The sequence below is a fragment of the Hemiscyllium ocellatum genome, chromosome 16 (genome assembly GCF_020745735.1).
Source record: "Hemiscyllium ocellatum isolate sHemOce1 chromosome 16, sHemOce1.pat.X.cur, whole genome shotgun sequence".
Classification (NCBI taxonomy): domain Eukaryota; kingdom Metazoa; phylum Chordata; class Chondrichthyes; order Orectolobiformes; family Hemiscylliidae; genus Hemiscyllium; species Hemiscyllium ocellatum.
In genome coordinates this window covers 19,212,703-19,227,037 of record NC_083416.1, presented here as the reverse complement: position 1 = coordinate 19,227,037, position 14,335 = coordinate 19,212,703, and positions in this window count along the sequence as shown.

The window sequence follows — 14,335 nt, the reverse complement described above, 5'->3', positions numbered from 1 at the left end:
ACCTGGACCGTCTCAGACTCCTCCCTCCCTTCCTAGACCTCTCCATTTCTATCTCGGGCGACCGACTCAACACAGGCATTTACTACAAATCAACCGACTCCCACAGCTACCTAGATTACACCTCCTTCCACCCTGCCCCCTGTAAAAATGCCATTCCATATTCCCAATTCCTTCGCCTCCGCCGCATTTGCTCCCAGGAGGACCAATTCCACTACCGAACAACCCAGATGGCCTCCTTCTTCAAAGACCGCAATTTCCCCTCTGACGTAGTCGACGATGCTCTCCACCGCATCTCCTCCACTTCCCGCACCTCCGCACTTGAACCCCGCCCCTCCAATCACCACCAGGACAGAACCCCACTGGTCTTCACCTTCCACCCCACCAACCTCCGGATACATCGTATCATCCGTCATTTCCACCACCTCCCCACCACCAGGGATATATTTCCCTCCTCACCCCTATCAGCATTCTGGAGAGACCACTCCCTCCGCGACTCCCTCATCAGATCCACACCCTCCCACCAACCCAACCTCCACTCCCAGCACCTTCCCCTGCAACCGCAAGGAATGCAAAACTTGCACCCCCACCTTACCCTCACTTCCCTCCAAGGCCCCATGGATCCTTCCATACCCATCGCAAGTTCATCTGCACCTCCACACACATCATTTACTGTATCCGTTGCACCCGATGTAGTCTCCTCTACATTGGGGAGACAGGCCGCCTACTTGCGGAACGTTTCAGAGAACACCTCTGGGACACCCGCACTGACCAATCCAACCGCCCCGTGGCTGAACACTTTAACTCCCCCTCCCACTCCGCCAAGGACATGCAGGTCCCTGGCCTCCTCCATCGCCAGACCCTGACCACACGACGCCTGAAGGAAGAGCACCTCATCTTTCGCCTAGGAATCCTCCAACCACACGGGATAAATGCAGATTTCTCCAGCTTCCTCATTTCCCCTCCCCCACCTTATCTCAGTCCCAACCCCCAGATTCAGCACCACCCTCTTGACCTGTAACCTCTTTCCTGACCTCTCCGCCCCCTCCCTCTCTCCAGCCTATCACCCTCACCCTCATCTCCTTCCACCTATCGTATTCCCAGTGCCCCTCCCCCAAATTCCCTCCCCCCTACCCTTTATCTTAGCTCGCTTGGCACACCAGCGTCATTCCTGAAGAAGGGCTTATTCCCGAAACGTCGATTCTCCTGCTCCTTGGATGCTGCCTGGCCTGCTGTGTTTTTCCAGCACCATATTTTTCAACCCTGTATAACTGCAGCAAGCCATCTTTACTCCTATACTCAAATCCTCTCACTATGAAGGCCAGCATGCCATTAGCTTTCCTCATTGTCTGCTGCATCTGCATCGCAACCTTCACCATGACACTCAGGTCTTATTACATCTCACCTTTTCCTAAAGTGCCACCATTCAGATAATAATCTGCCTTCCTGATTTTGTGACCAAAGTGGATATTTATCCACATTATTTTGTATTTGCCCACTCAGCCAACCTGTCCAAATCAACCTGCAGCCTCTTAGCATCCTCCTCACAGAACACACTGCCACCCAGCTTAGTGTCATCCGCAACTTTGGAGGTATTGCATTCAATTCCTTTGCCCAAAGCATTAATGTATACTATGAACAGCTGAGATCCAGCACTGAACTCTGGGCCGCCCCACTTATCACTGCCTGCCACTCTGAATAGTGCTTGTTTAATCCAACTCCCTGCATCCTGTCTGCCAAACAGTTTTCTGTCCATGCAATATCTCCGATACCATGAGCACAGCAGGTCGGGCAGCATCCGATGAGCAGAAAAGTCAATGTTTTGGGCATAAACCATTAATCAGGAATGTAGGGTGGGGTGGTGGGTTGAGAGATAAATAGGGCAGTGGGGGTGGGGGGAAGCTAGCTGGGAAGATGATAGGTGGATGAGGTGGGGGTAATGATGATAGGTCGGAGAGGAGGGAGGAGAAGATAGGTGAGAAGGAAGATGGACAGGTAGGACCTTTCAAGATGGCAGTACCGGGTTAGAGGGTTGGATCCAGGATGATGTGGGTGAAGGGGAAATGAGGAACCTGTTGAAGTTGACGTTAATACTGTGTGGTTGAAGGGTCCCAAAATGGAAGATGAGGCGTTCTTCCCCCAGTTGGCAGGTGGCTTTGGTTTGGCGGTAGAGGCCCAGGACTTACATGTCCTTGACGGAATGGGAAGGGCACTTAAAGTGGTCAGCCACAGAGCGGTGGGTTTGTTTGGTGTGTGCATCCCAGATGCTCTCTGAAATGCTTTGCAAGTTGGTGCTTGGTCTCCCCAACATAGAGGAGACCACATCGTGAGCAACAGACACAGTAGATGAAGTGGGTGGATGTGCTGGAAAATCTCCGCCGGATTTGAAATGATCCTTCAGGGCCTTGGAGGGAGGTGAGGGAGGAGACATAGGAGCAATGGAAGTTGCCAGGAGGAGAGGGTGTTGTGGTGGGGTGTGTGGACCTAATGGGGGAGTCACAGAGGGAATGGTCTCTATGGAATGCTGACAGGGATGTGGAGGGAAATATATCTCTGGTGGTGGGGTCTGACTGTAGGTGGAGGAAATGGCAGTGGATAATATACTGTATCTGGAGATTGATGGGGTGGAAGTTGAAGACCAGTGGGGGGAGGTTCTATCCTTGCTGCAGTTGGTGTAATGGAATTCCAGGGCGGAGGTGCAGGAAGTGGAGGTGATGTCCTGGACAGCAGTGTTGACCATGTTGGAGGGGAAATTGTAGTCCTTGAACTAGGAGGCCATCTGGGATGTCCTGGAGTGGAATTGCTCCTCCTGGGAGCAGGTACAGCAGAGGTGAGAATTGGGAGTAAGGGATCACGTTTTTCAGGAGGTGGGGTGGGAGGAGTAGCTGTGGGAATTGGTAGGTTTGAAGTAGATGTTTGTGTTGAATCAGTCGCTGGAGAGGGAGAGATCCAGGAAGGGGAAGGAGATGTCCAAGATGGTCCAGGTGATCCTGAGGTCAGGGTGGAAGATATTAGTGAAGTCAATAAACCGCTCAACCTCCTTGTGGGAGCAGGAGGTGATGCCAATACAGTCATCGATGTAACAGAGGAAAAGGTGGGTGATCGTGCCAGTGTAACTATGAAAGATGGATTGTTCCACGTATCCTAAGAAGAGGCAGGCATAGCTGGGGCCCATGTGGGTGTCCATGGCTACCCCTTTGGTCTGAAGGAAATGGGAGGATTTGAAGGAGAAATTGAGGACCAGTACCACCAATCAAATGAGTATGTCAGTGGAATGGCACTGGTCGGGTTGGGGGGAGAGGAAGAAACAGAGGGCTTGTTGACCTTTGCCATGGGGATTGGACATGTGCATGGACTGGATATCTATGGTGAAGATGAGGTGTAGGGGCTGGGGAATTGAAAGTCATGGAGGAGGTGGAGAGTGTCCTGAATGTATGTGAGGAGTTTCTGGATCAAGGGGACAGGATGGGGTTGAGATATGAGGAGATATGTTCATTGGGGCAGGAGTAGGCAGAGACGATGGGTTGGTTGGGGCAGTCAGGTTTGTGGATGTCAGGTAGGAGGTAAAACCAGGTGGTGCAGGGTTGGGGAACTGAGGTTGGAAGCTGTGGATGGGAGATCCCCTGAGGTTGTGGAAAGTCTGGGAGATGATGGTTTAGTGATGGGAGATGGGGTCATGGTCGAGGGGGCAGTAGGAGAAGATGTCCATGATGTCTGGCTTCAGCGATTTAAAAGTCGGTGCGTCAAACTACCATAGTGTCCCCCTCCCCCTCTCATTCCATCCTCTGGTTTGATGGTGAGGTTGGGGTTAGAGTGGAGGAAGTGGAGGAAAGAGAAAGAAAGAAAAGGAGAACTGGAGACAAGAAAGCTTGAATTGGAAAGAGGAGAGAAGAAAGAAAGAAAGGACAATAGAATTCCTGAGAGGAAAATCAAACAGTTGGACTTGGTTAGAGAAGCTCAGAGAATTACTCTGATTCTAATGAGAAATTTTATTTCACTAAGAATCTGTACTTAAGTCCCCAGTTTTACAGGGAATAGAATTTGAAAAGCTATCAAGAAAGTTAAAATGGCCCAAAGGTGTTACAATACGCAGAAATATGAATGTGATGTCAGGGACAACAGTCTGCAGGCAATCAAACTAGCAATATTCAATACTGAGAAGCTTGGTTCTGAATTTAAAGAACAGAAATATTTAATCAGAGATTTGTGGACCTTCAAGTGAAAAGGAAGTTCTATGAAGTCGCGGGTTTCATAAATCAAGTTTGAAAGAAAAATGTTTGAGACCATGAAGGAAATGATGAGTATGGAAGAATTCCAAACCAGTCTCCCACAACTTATTTAGATGAATGTCAAGCAAAGATCAGAGAAGAAAACAGTTCAGGCTGATCCCAAAGATATCTCCAACAGACATTTACGTACAGGAGATAGTGACATGGAAATCCTTAAGGAAATTGATGGAATAGAAAATCTGAGTGTGGAATAACTATTATTTTTAGGAAAGAACCGGAAGGCTGCCAAACCATCGCATCTGATGGTTATAACCTAAAGAAAATAGAATGTTTTCGTTGTAATTAGACTGGATATACTGTAACTAATTACTGGAAAACCTATTGAAATAATAAAAGCACCTTTGCAAAGGGCGTATCAGGGAAAAAAAAAGGGTATTAAAACTGTAGTGATTTAGGTGTACCATGTTTCCTCAGAATCTACTGTGAAGGGAGAGATGACTCAGGACATTCAAGAAAATATTTCATTGGCCATTGGTAAACAAGTCAGACCAATGAAAGTTCTGAATATTTTATTGCAAAGGGAAAGATATTCCTTATTTTTCTGTTCAAAGAGATAAATGAAATAACTGCACAGAGGTCAGTATCCCATCACCAAGTCACCCTTCATTTACTAGTGCCCAGTAGACTGGCTATAGCCTGCCAACTCAGAGTCAGTCCTCAATTGAGGAAATTCTAATCTCCTAGCTTTACATATTTTTAAAAACTGACTGCGTAGATCAGCCAGTTTAGAAATTAGTCCTCAAAAAGGGGTGCCAATCACAAACTGACTATGTAGATCAGTCAGTTCAGAAATCAGTCCTCAAAGAGGAGTCCCAATCACAAATGGGACGTGTAGATCAGCCAGTTCAGGAATCGATCCTCAAAAAGCAGTATCAATCACAAATGGATGAGTAGATCAGTCAGTTCAGGATTCAGGTCCCCAAGAAACAAAAACCCACAGTAACACACTGGCTGTGGCCAGTCAGCTCAGAGTCAATCCCTTGGGTTCAGGAGATTCTGATCTCCTGATATTTTTCTTTATTCTTCTTTTGGCCAGCCATCTTGAAGTCAGTCCTCGACTGAAGAGATTCTAAACTCCTGGGTTTTTTTTTTGTATTTTATGAAACTGTACAAACAGTTGACAATAAACAAAATACAGTTCACAAAAAAAACACTACTTATAAGGGAAGGGGCAGCAAGTGTCCTGGTTATAATCTTCTCTGTATTGCTCCAATTTTAGTATGTGCTGCTGAAGCAAGCAATTCCAATTTCACCATCTGTTACGGTGGGATTTGAACCAGATCCCTAGAGCATGACTTAGGTCTCTGGATGAATAAATCTAGTGATAATATCACTAGGCTATCACATTTGTACCTCCTCCTGGTTCTATTGATCAGCCAAGGCTTTCTTGATTGGCCCAGGTTAACAACCCCAGTCAAGAACCTCATAGTCAATGAGGTCGACCTGGTTCCAATTATGACATATTCTAATGAAGATATTGAATGATACTGGAGCAAAAAGGTCATGGATGCTGGATGATGATGCAAGTTGTCTTCCAGCGGTCTTAATAAAAAAAACCTATTAATTGGAAGTTTGCAATTGGAGGTTACAAATCAGTCCGATTATACAGAGTGAAAAAATTGTAACTGGAATGGTGAAATAAATCCCTAAGGAGCTGATTTAAATTTGGGAAATAACCTGGTTGGTTCAAAAATATTGGGCTCACGGGAGGTGTCGGAACAGCCAGTGGAAATGAAAGGAAACAGAGATAGAACATAAAACAATACAGCACAGAATAGGCCCTTCAGCCCTCGATGTTGCGCTGACCCATGAACTATTCTCAGCTCGTCCCCCTATACTATCCCATTATCATCCATGTGCTCATCCAAGGATTGTTTAAATCTCCCTAATGTGGCTGAGTTAACTACATTGGCAGGTAGGGAACTCCACACCCTTACCACTCTCTGAGTAAAGAACCTGCCTCTGACATTTGTCTTAAATCTATCACTTCAATTTATGGTTGTGTCCCCTCGTACATGCTGACGTCATCATCCTAGGAAAAAGACTTTCTCTATCTACCCTATCTAATTCTCTGATCATCTTGTATGTCTCTATCAAATCTCCTCTTAGCCTTCTTCTTTCCAATGAGAACTGAGCTAAGTCTCTCAGCCTTTCCTCATAAGACCTTCCCTCCAGACCAGGCAGCATCCAAGGAACAGGAGATTCGATGTTTTGGGCATAAGCCCTTCTTCAGGAATCACAGGAGATTCGACGTTTCGGGCATAAGCCCTTCTTCAGGATGCTGCCTGACCTGCTGCGCTTTTCCAGCAACACATTTTCAGCTCTGATCTCCAGCATCTGCAGACCTCACTTTTTCCCTCCAGACCAGGCAACATCCTGGTAAATCTCCTCTGCACCTTTTCCAATGCTTCCACATACCTCCCGAATTATGGCGACCAGAACTGTACACAATATTCCAAGTATGGCCATACTAGCCTTTTGTATATTTGCAACATGATATTGCGGCTCTGGAACTCAATCGCTCTACAAATGAAACCTAATACACCGTATGCCTTCTTAACAGATCTATCAACCTGGGTGGCAACTTCCAGGGATCTATGTTCATGGCCTCCAAGATCCCTCTGCACATCCACACTACCAAGAATCTTTCCATTGACCCAGTACTCTGCCTTCTTGTTATTCTTCCCAAAGAGCATCACCTCACATTTAGCTGCTTTGAACTCCATTTACCACCTCTCAGCCCAATCCTGTAGTTTATCCAAGTCCCCCTGCAACCTGTAACATTCTTCCAAACTGTCCACGACTTCACCAACTTTAGTGTCAACTGCAAATTTACTAATCCATCCACCTATACCTGCATCTCAATCATTTATAAAAATGACAAACAGTCGTGGTCCCAAAACAGATCCTTGTGCCATACCACTTTTAACCGGACTCCAGGCTGAATATTTTTCATCAACCACCACTCTCTGCTTTCTTTCAGAAAGCCAGTTTCTAAATAAACTGCTAAATTGCCCTCAATCCCATGCCTCTGCATTTTCTCCAACAGCTTACCATGTGGAACCTTATCAAAAGAAGTCCATGTATATTATGTTAATTGCCCTACCTTCATTTACATGCTTGGTCACCTTCTCAAAAAACTCAATGAGGTTTGTGAGACACGAACTGCCCTTGACAAAACCATGTTGACTATCTGAAATCAAAGGTGCTCCAGAAGGAACATCCTGGACTATTTCCTTACTGTGTTGTGACTAGATCTCAGGCCCAAACAATTGGACAGGAAGAAGAGTACATGAAAAGGGGAGATGGCATGGACATTCAATTATTTGACACTGTTTAACTGAAGTTAAAAGGATTGAGGTGAACAGTGAGAAGCTGACATGTTTAGCCTACCATTTTTAAAAAGATAGAAATACAGCAAATGGATCCTAAATTGGATGAGTTATATTTAACAGTGAACTCAGAAATTGATCCAGAAGATCTAGATAATATTGATAATTGATCTAAATAATAATATAACATGAGTGAGGACTGGGCAGTGGTCCATCAAGTGGTATTACAATCTGAGCATCACAATGAGGGATTACAACTGGTTCACCACATTCCAATGACAGGTCCTGTATGTATTAGAAAAACATGGGTTAACACGGAAACATTTTTAATGGCCAGGATCACATAAATATAAGATCAGACATGTCTTGGATGCCCTTATGGATTAAATAAAACTAAAGCTCGGAGACAGCATTCTGTATGTGGCATATTTCAGAGAAAATCTAAGGAAAGCATGAGTTGGCCAAAAAAAGGAACATTTGGAAAGTACTGAAAAAACAACAAACCTATGAAAACCGAAGCAGGTAAAAAGGCCAACATTGGAAGTTTGTTTCTGGAGACAAGGGAGAATCTGTCTTTGGGGAACCTAAGCGAGATTCACTGAACTTTATCAAATCAAAAAGAAACTCAGTGATGTGAATTAAGAAGGCTGTAAGGGGCTATGAGTTGTCTCTAGGAGAAAGTGAGGACTGCAGATGCTGGAGATCAGAGCTGAAAATGTGTTGCTGGAAAAGCGCAGCAGGTCAGGCAGCATACAAGGAGCAGGAGAATCGACGTTTTGGGCATGAGCCCTCCTTCAGGAATGAGGAAATTGTGCCCAGCAGGCTAAGATAAAAGGTAGGGAGGAGGGACTTGGGGGAGGGGCTTTGGAAATGCGATAGGTGGAAGGAGGTTAAGGTGAGGGTGATAGTCTGGAGTAGGGGTGGGGGCGGTGAGGTTAGAAGAAGATTGCAGGTTATGAAGGTGGTGCTGAGTTCAAAGGTTAGGACTGAGACAAGGTGGGGGGAGGGGAAATGAGGAAACTGGAGAAATCTGAGTTCATCCCTTGTGGTTGGAGGGTTCCTAGGCGGAAGATGAGATGCTCTTCATCCAGCCGTCGTGTTGCTATGGTCTGGCGATGGATGAGTCCAAGGACCTGCATGTCCTTGGTGGAATGGGAGGGGGAGTTGAAGTGTTGAGCCACGGGGTAGTTGGGAGGTGTTCTCTGAAACGTTCCACAAGTAGGCGGCCTGTCTCCCCAACACAGCGGAGGCCACATCGGGTGCAGCAGATGCAGTAAATGATGTGTGTGGAGGTGCAGGTGAATTTATGGCGGATATGGAAGGGCAGTTATGGGGGAGGTGTGGGCGCAAGTTTCGCATGCCTAGCTGTTGCAGGGGAAGGTGCCGGGAGTGGAGGTTGGGTTGGTGGGGGTTGTGGACCTGACAAGGAAGTCACGGAGGGAGTGGTCTTTTTGGAACGCTGATAGAGGAGGATGGGAAATATATCCCGAGTGGTGGGGTCCGTTTGGAGGTGGCGGAAATGACGACGGATGATACGATGTATATGGAGGTTGGTGGGGTGGTAGGTGAGGACCAGTGGGGTTCTGTCCTGGTGGCGATTGGAGGGGCGGGGCTCAAGGGCGGAGGAGCATGAAGTGGAGGAGATGCGGTGGAGGGCATCATCGATCATGTCTGGGGGGAAATTGCGGTCTTTGAAGAAGGAGGCCATCTGGCTTGTTCGGTATTGGAACTGGTCCTCCTGGGAGCAGATGCGGCGGAAACAAAGGAATTGGGAATATGGGATGGCGTTTTTACAGGGGACAGGGTGGGAGTCGGTCAGTTTATAGTAAATGTCCGTGTTGATTCGGTCGCCCGAGATAGAAATGGAGAGGTCTAGGAAGGAGAGGGAGCAGTCTGAGACGGTCCAGATAAATTTGAGGTCGGGGTGGAAGGTGTTGGTAAAGTGGATGAACTGTTCAACCTCCTCGTGGGAGCATGAGGCAGCGCCGATACAGTCATCGATGTAGGCAGGCAGGCATAGCTGAGTCCCACGCGGGTGCCCATGGCTACGCCTTTGGTTTGGAGGAAGTGGGAGGATTGGAAAGAGAAGTTGTTCAGGGTGAGGACCAGTTCAGTCAGTCGAAGGAGGGTATCAGTGAAAGGGTACTGGTTGGTACGGCGGGAAAGGAAGAGGGGGAGGGCTTTGAGTCCTTCGTGATGGGGGATGGAGGTGTCCACCAGCCACGCCCTCCACCTCCTCCACGATTTTCACTTCCCTGGTCCGCAACGCCCTATCTTCACCATGGACTCCATCCCCCATCACGAAGGACTCAAAGCCCTTTCCAATCCTCCCACTTCCTCCAAACCAAAGGAGTAGCCATGGGCACCTGCATGGGCCCCAGCTATGCCTGCCTCTGTAGGATATGTGGAACAGTCCATCTTCTGCAGCTACACTGGCACCACACCCCACCTTTTCCTCCGCTACATTGATGACTGTGTCGGCGCTGCCTCGTGCTCCCACGAGGAGGTTGAACAGTTCATCCACTTTACCAACACCTTCCACCCTGACCTCAAATTTATCTGAACCATCTCAGACTCCTCCCTCCCCTTCCTAGACCTTTCCATTTCTATCTCAGGCAACCGAATCAACACGGACATTTACTATAAACCAACTGACTCCCACAGCTACCTAGACTACACCTCCTCCCACCCTGCCCACTGTAAAAACACCATCCCATACTCCCAATTCCTTCGTCTCCGCCACATCTGCTCCCAATACCGTACAACCCAGATGGCCTCCTTCTTCAAAGACCACAATTCCCCCCCAGATGTGATCGACGATGCTCTCCACCGTATCTCCTCCACTTCCCACTCCTCCGCCCTTGAGCCCCGCCCCTCCAATCGCCACCAGGACAGAACCCCACTGATCCTCACCTATCACCCCACCAACCTCCATATACACTGTATCATCCGTCATCATTTCTCCCACCTCCAAACAGACCTCACCACTCGGGATATATTTCCCTCCCCTCCCCTATCGGTGTTCCGAAAAGACCATTCCCTCCGTGACTCCCTCATCAGATCCACACCCCCCACCAATCCAACCTCCACTCCCGGCACCTTTCCCTGCAACCGCAAGAAATGCAAAACTTGCGCCCACACCTCCCCCGTTACTTCCCTCCGAAGCCCCAAGTGATCCTTCCATATCCGCCATAAATTCACCTGCACCTCCACACACATCATTTACTGCATCCGCTGCACCCGATGTGGCCTCCTCTATGTTGGGGAGACAGGCCGCCTACTTGTGGAACGTTTCAGAGAACACCTCTGGGACACCCGGACCAACCAACCCAACCACCCCGTGGCTCAACACTTCACCTCCCTCTCCCACTCCACCAAGGACATGCAGGTCCTTGGACTCCAGACCATAGCAACACGACGGCTGGAGGAAGAGCGTCTCATCCTCCGCCTAGGAACCCTCCAACCACAAGGAATGAACTCAGATTTCTCCAGTTTCCTCATTTCCCCTCACCACACCTTGTCTCAGTCCTAACCCTTGAACTCAGCACCACCTTCATAACCTGCAATCTTCTTCCTGACCTCTCCGCCCCCACCCCCACTCCGGCCTATCACCCTCACCTTGACCTCCTTCCACCTATCGCATTTCCAACGCCCCTCCCCCAAGTCCCTCCTCCCTACCTTTTATCTTAGCCTGCTTGGCACACTCTCCTCATTCCTGAAGAAGAGCTCATGCCTAAAACGTCGATTCTCCTGCTTCTTGGATGCTGCCTGACCTGCTGCGCTTTTCCAGCAACACATTTTCAGCTATGAGTTGTCTCTGGCAAGTAGTTGGATCCCGCGGCATTTTGTACGTATGCAAGATAGCAGCTAGGGAAAAGCATAGGTCCACTCAAAGATAAATGAGAGAATTTATGCACGGAGCCAGAGGAGGTGGATGAGTTCCCTACTGAGTACTTTGCATCAGACTTCAACAAGAAGAAGGAAATGGATGATGGTAAGATTACGGAGGGTTATGTTGATACTCTGGGGAATGTTGATATTGAGAAAGAGATGTTGGGTGGCTTTAGCTACAGGTGAGGTCCAAGAGAAGATGAGAATAGCCAATGTTGTTCCTTTGTGTAAGAAAAGGATCAGTGATAATCCAGGAAATTATAGGCTCGATGACCCTTACGTCAGTGATAGAGAAATTATTGGCGAAGACTTTTAGGGACAGGGTTTACTCACATTTGGAGAAGAATGGACTTAATAGGGATGGTCAACATGACTGTTTCAGAAGAAAGTGAGGACTGCAGATGCTGGAGATCAGAGTCAAAAAGTGTGGTGCTGGAAAAGCACAGCCAGTCAGGAAGCATCCAAGGAGCAGGAGAATCGACGATTCAGGCATAAGCCCTTCATCAGGAAGGGATTTTGCAGGGCAGGTCTTGCATTATAATCTTTACTGAGTTCTTTGAGGAAGTGACAAAAATCATTGATGAGGATTGAGCAATGGAGCTTGTCTCCATGGGCTTTACCAAAGCATTTGACAAGGCCTTTCACAGTCAGCTGATGCAAAAGGTTACATCACATGGGATCCATGGTGGGCTGGTAAGTTGGATACAGAAATGGTCATAGAAAGCACAGAGTAGTGATAGAACGGTATGTTTCTGACTGAAGATCTGTGACTAGTGATGTTCCACAGGAATCAATGCTGGAACTCCTGTTTGTAACACAAGCAATAGATTTGGAGGAGAATGTAGGTGGCATGGTAAGTAAGTTTGGAGACAGCACACAGATTGGGGGAGCTGCAGATAATAGAAGGATTGCCAAAAGTTACAGCAGGATATACGCAGAAAAATGACAGATGGAATTTAATCTGTACAAATAAGAGGTGACACATTTTGGAAGGTTATAAACAAGAAGAAAGAAACAGTGAATGGCAGAACCCTCAGAAGCATTAACATTCAGAGGGAACTAGGCATATAGGAACCACAGCTATCTGAAACTAGCAAAATCAGTGGATAAGGTGGTTAAATAGCCATGCTTGGAGATAGTGAGGATGACAGATGCTAGAGAGTGAGAGTCAATGAAGTGTGGTATTGGAAAAGCACAACAGATCAGGCAGCATCTGAGGAACAAGAGGGTTGATGTTGCGGGCAGGACTCTTCATCATGACTGGGGAGGAGGAAGGGGGCTGAGAAATAAATAGGGGAGGCTAGGGGAATGTTAGGTGGGATGGCAATGGGTGGATGCAGATGGGAGGTTATGGTGATTAGTTGGTGGGAAAGGTGTAACGGACAGGAGGGAAGGAAGCTGGACAGGTAGGGTCAGGTCAAGAAGGTGGTGCAGAGTCAGAAGATTGTATCTGGGCTGGGGTAGGGGGAGGGGAGATTTGGAAACTGGTGAATTCAATATTGAGGCTGTGTGGTTGTAGGCTCCTTGAGTATAAAAGTAGGAAAGTTATGTTACAGCTGTTTGCAACTTCAGTTAGGCCACATTTGGGGTATTGTGTACAGTTCTGGTCGCCTTGTTATAGGAAGGATGTGGAGGCTTTGGAAAGGATGCAAAAGAGCTTTATCAGGATGTTGCCTGGAATGGGATGTATTAGCTATAAGGACAGCTTGGTCAAACTTGGATTGTTTTTGCTAGAGCATCAGAGGCTGAAGAGTGACCTGATAGACATATATACAATTATAAGAGGCATGGAGAGGATGGGTAGTTGGAATCTTCTTTCCCATTGTGAAAATGTCAAGTACTGGTTTAAGGAGACATAGGTTTAAGGTGAGAGGGAGAAAGTTTAAAAGAGATGTGCGAGTCAAGTTTTTTACATACGAGGGTGGTAGATGCCTGGGACATGCTGGCAGGGGAGATGGTAGAAGCTGATATGGTAGCAATGTTTAGGAGGCATTTAGACAAACACATGAACACTTCGGGAATAAAGGGATATGAACAATGTGCAGGCACTTGGTATTCATTTAAAATGGCATCAAGATCAGCACAGACATGTGGGCTGAAGGCAAGCTGTTGTGCTGTACTGTGCTATGTTCTATGTAGTTAGGTAATGAGTACTCCAGATAGGAGGAAAGATTAACGAGAGTGTGTTGTGTTTTATATTAAAGCCATACTGTGGGCATAAGCTCTGTCAGAACACAAACATATTTACAGATGTGAAAGAATTGGGGAATGGAAAGAGTGTGAATGATTAAAGAATGGATCAAAATTGGAAATTCAAATGTCGAAACTCCAGAGAGATGTCCTTGTGTCACTCAGGAGAATTTAAATTTGTGCCGTAGGAAAATGGTCAACAGGTACAATGACTGAGGAAGAGTTAGAGATTAAAGCCAGTAAGTCTAAGAGGAAGAATAGAAAGGGAGGCGACACCGTGACTGGAAATCTGAAGTGTATTTGTTTCAAGGTGAGGAATATGACAGGGAAGACAACTTGGATTAATACAAATTACTTTGATTGTGGTTGTGGGTGTGTTCACTGAGCTGGGAAGTTGATTTACAGATGCTTCTTCCCCCTGTCTAGGTGACATCTCCAGTGCTCCTGTGAAGCACTGCTGTACTGTGTCTTCTGGAATTTATTTGGTTCCATTCCTGCTGCTTCTGGTCGGCGGTTCCATTCCTGCTGCTTCCGGTCGGCAGTTCCAGAAGTGTTTTTTGTACTGGCCGGTATATTGGGTCCAGGTCAATGTGCTTGTTGATGGACAACAGCAATCACCCGAACACACACAAGAGA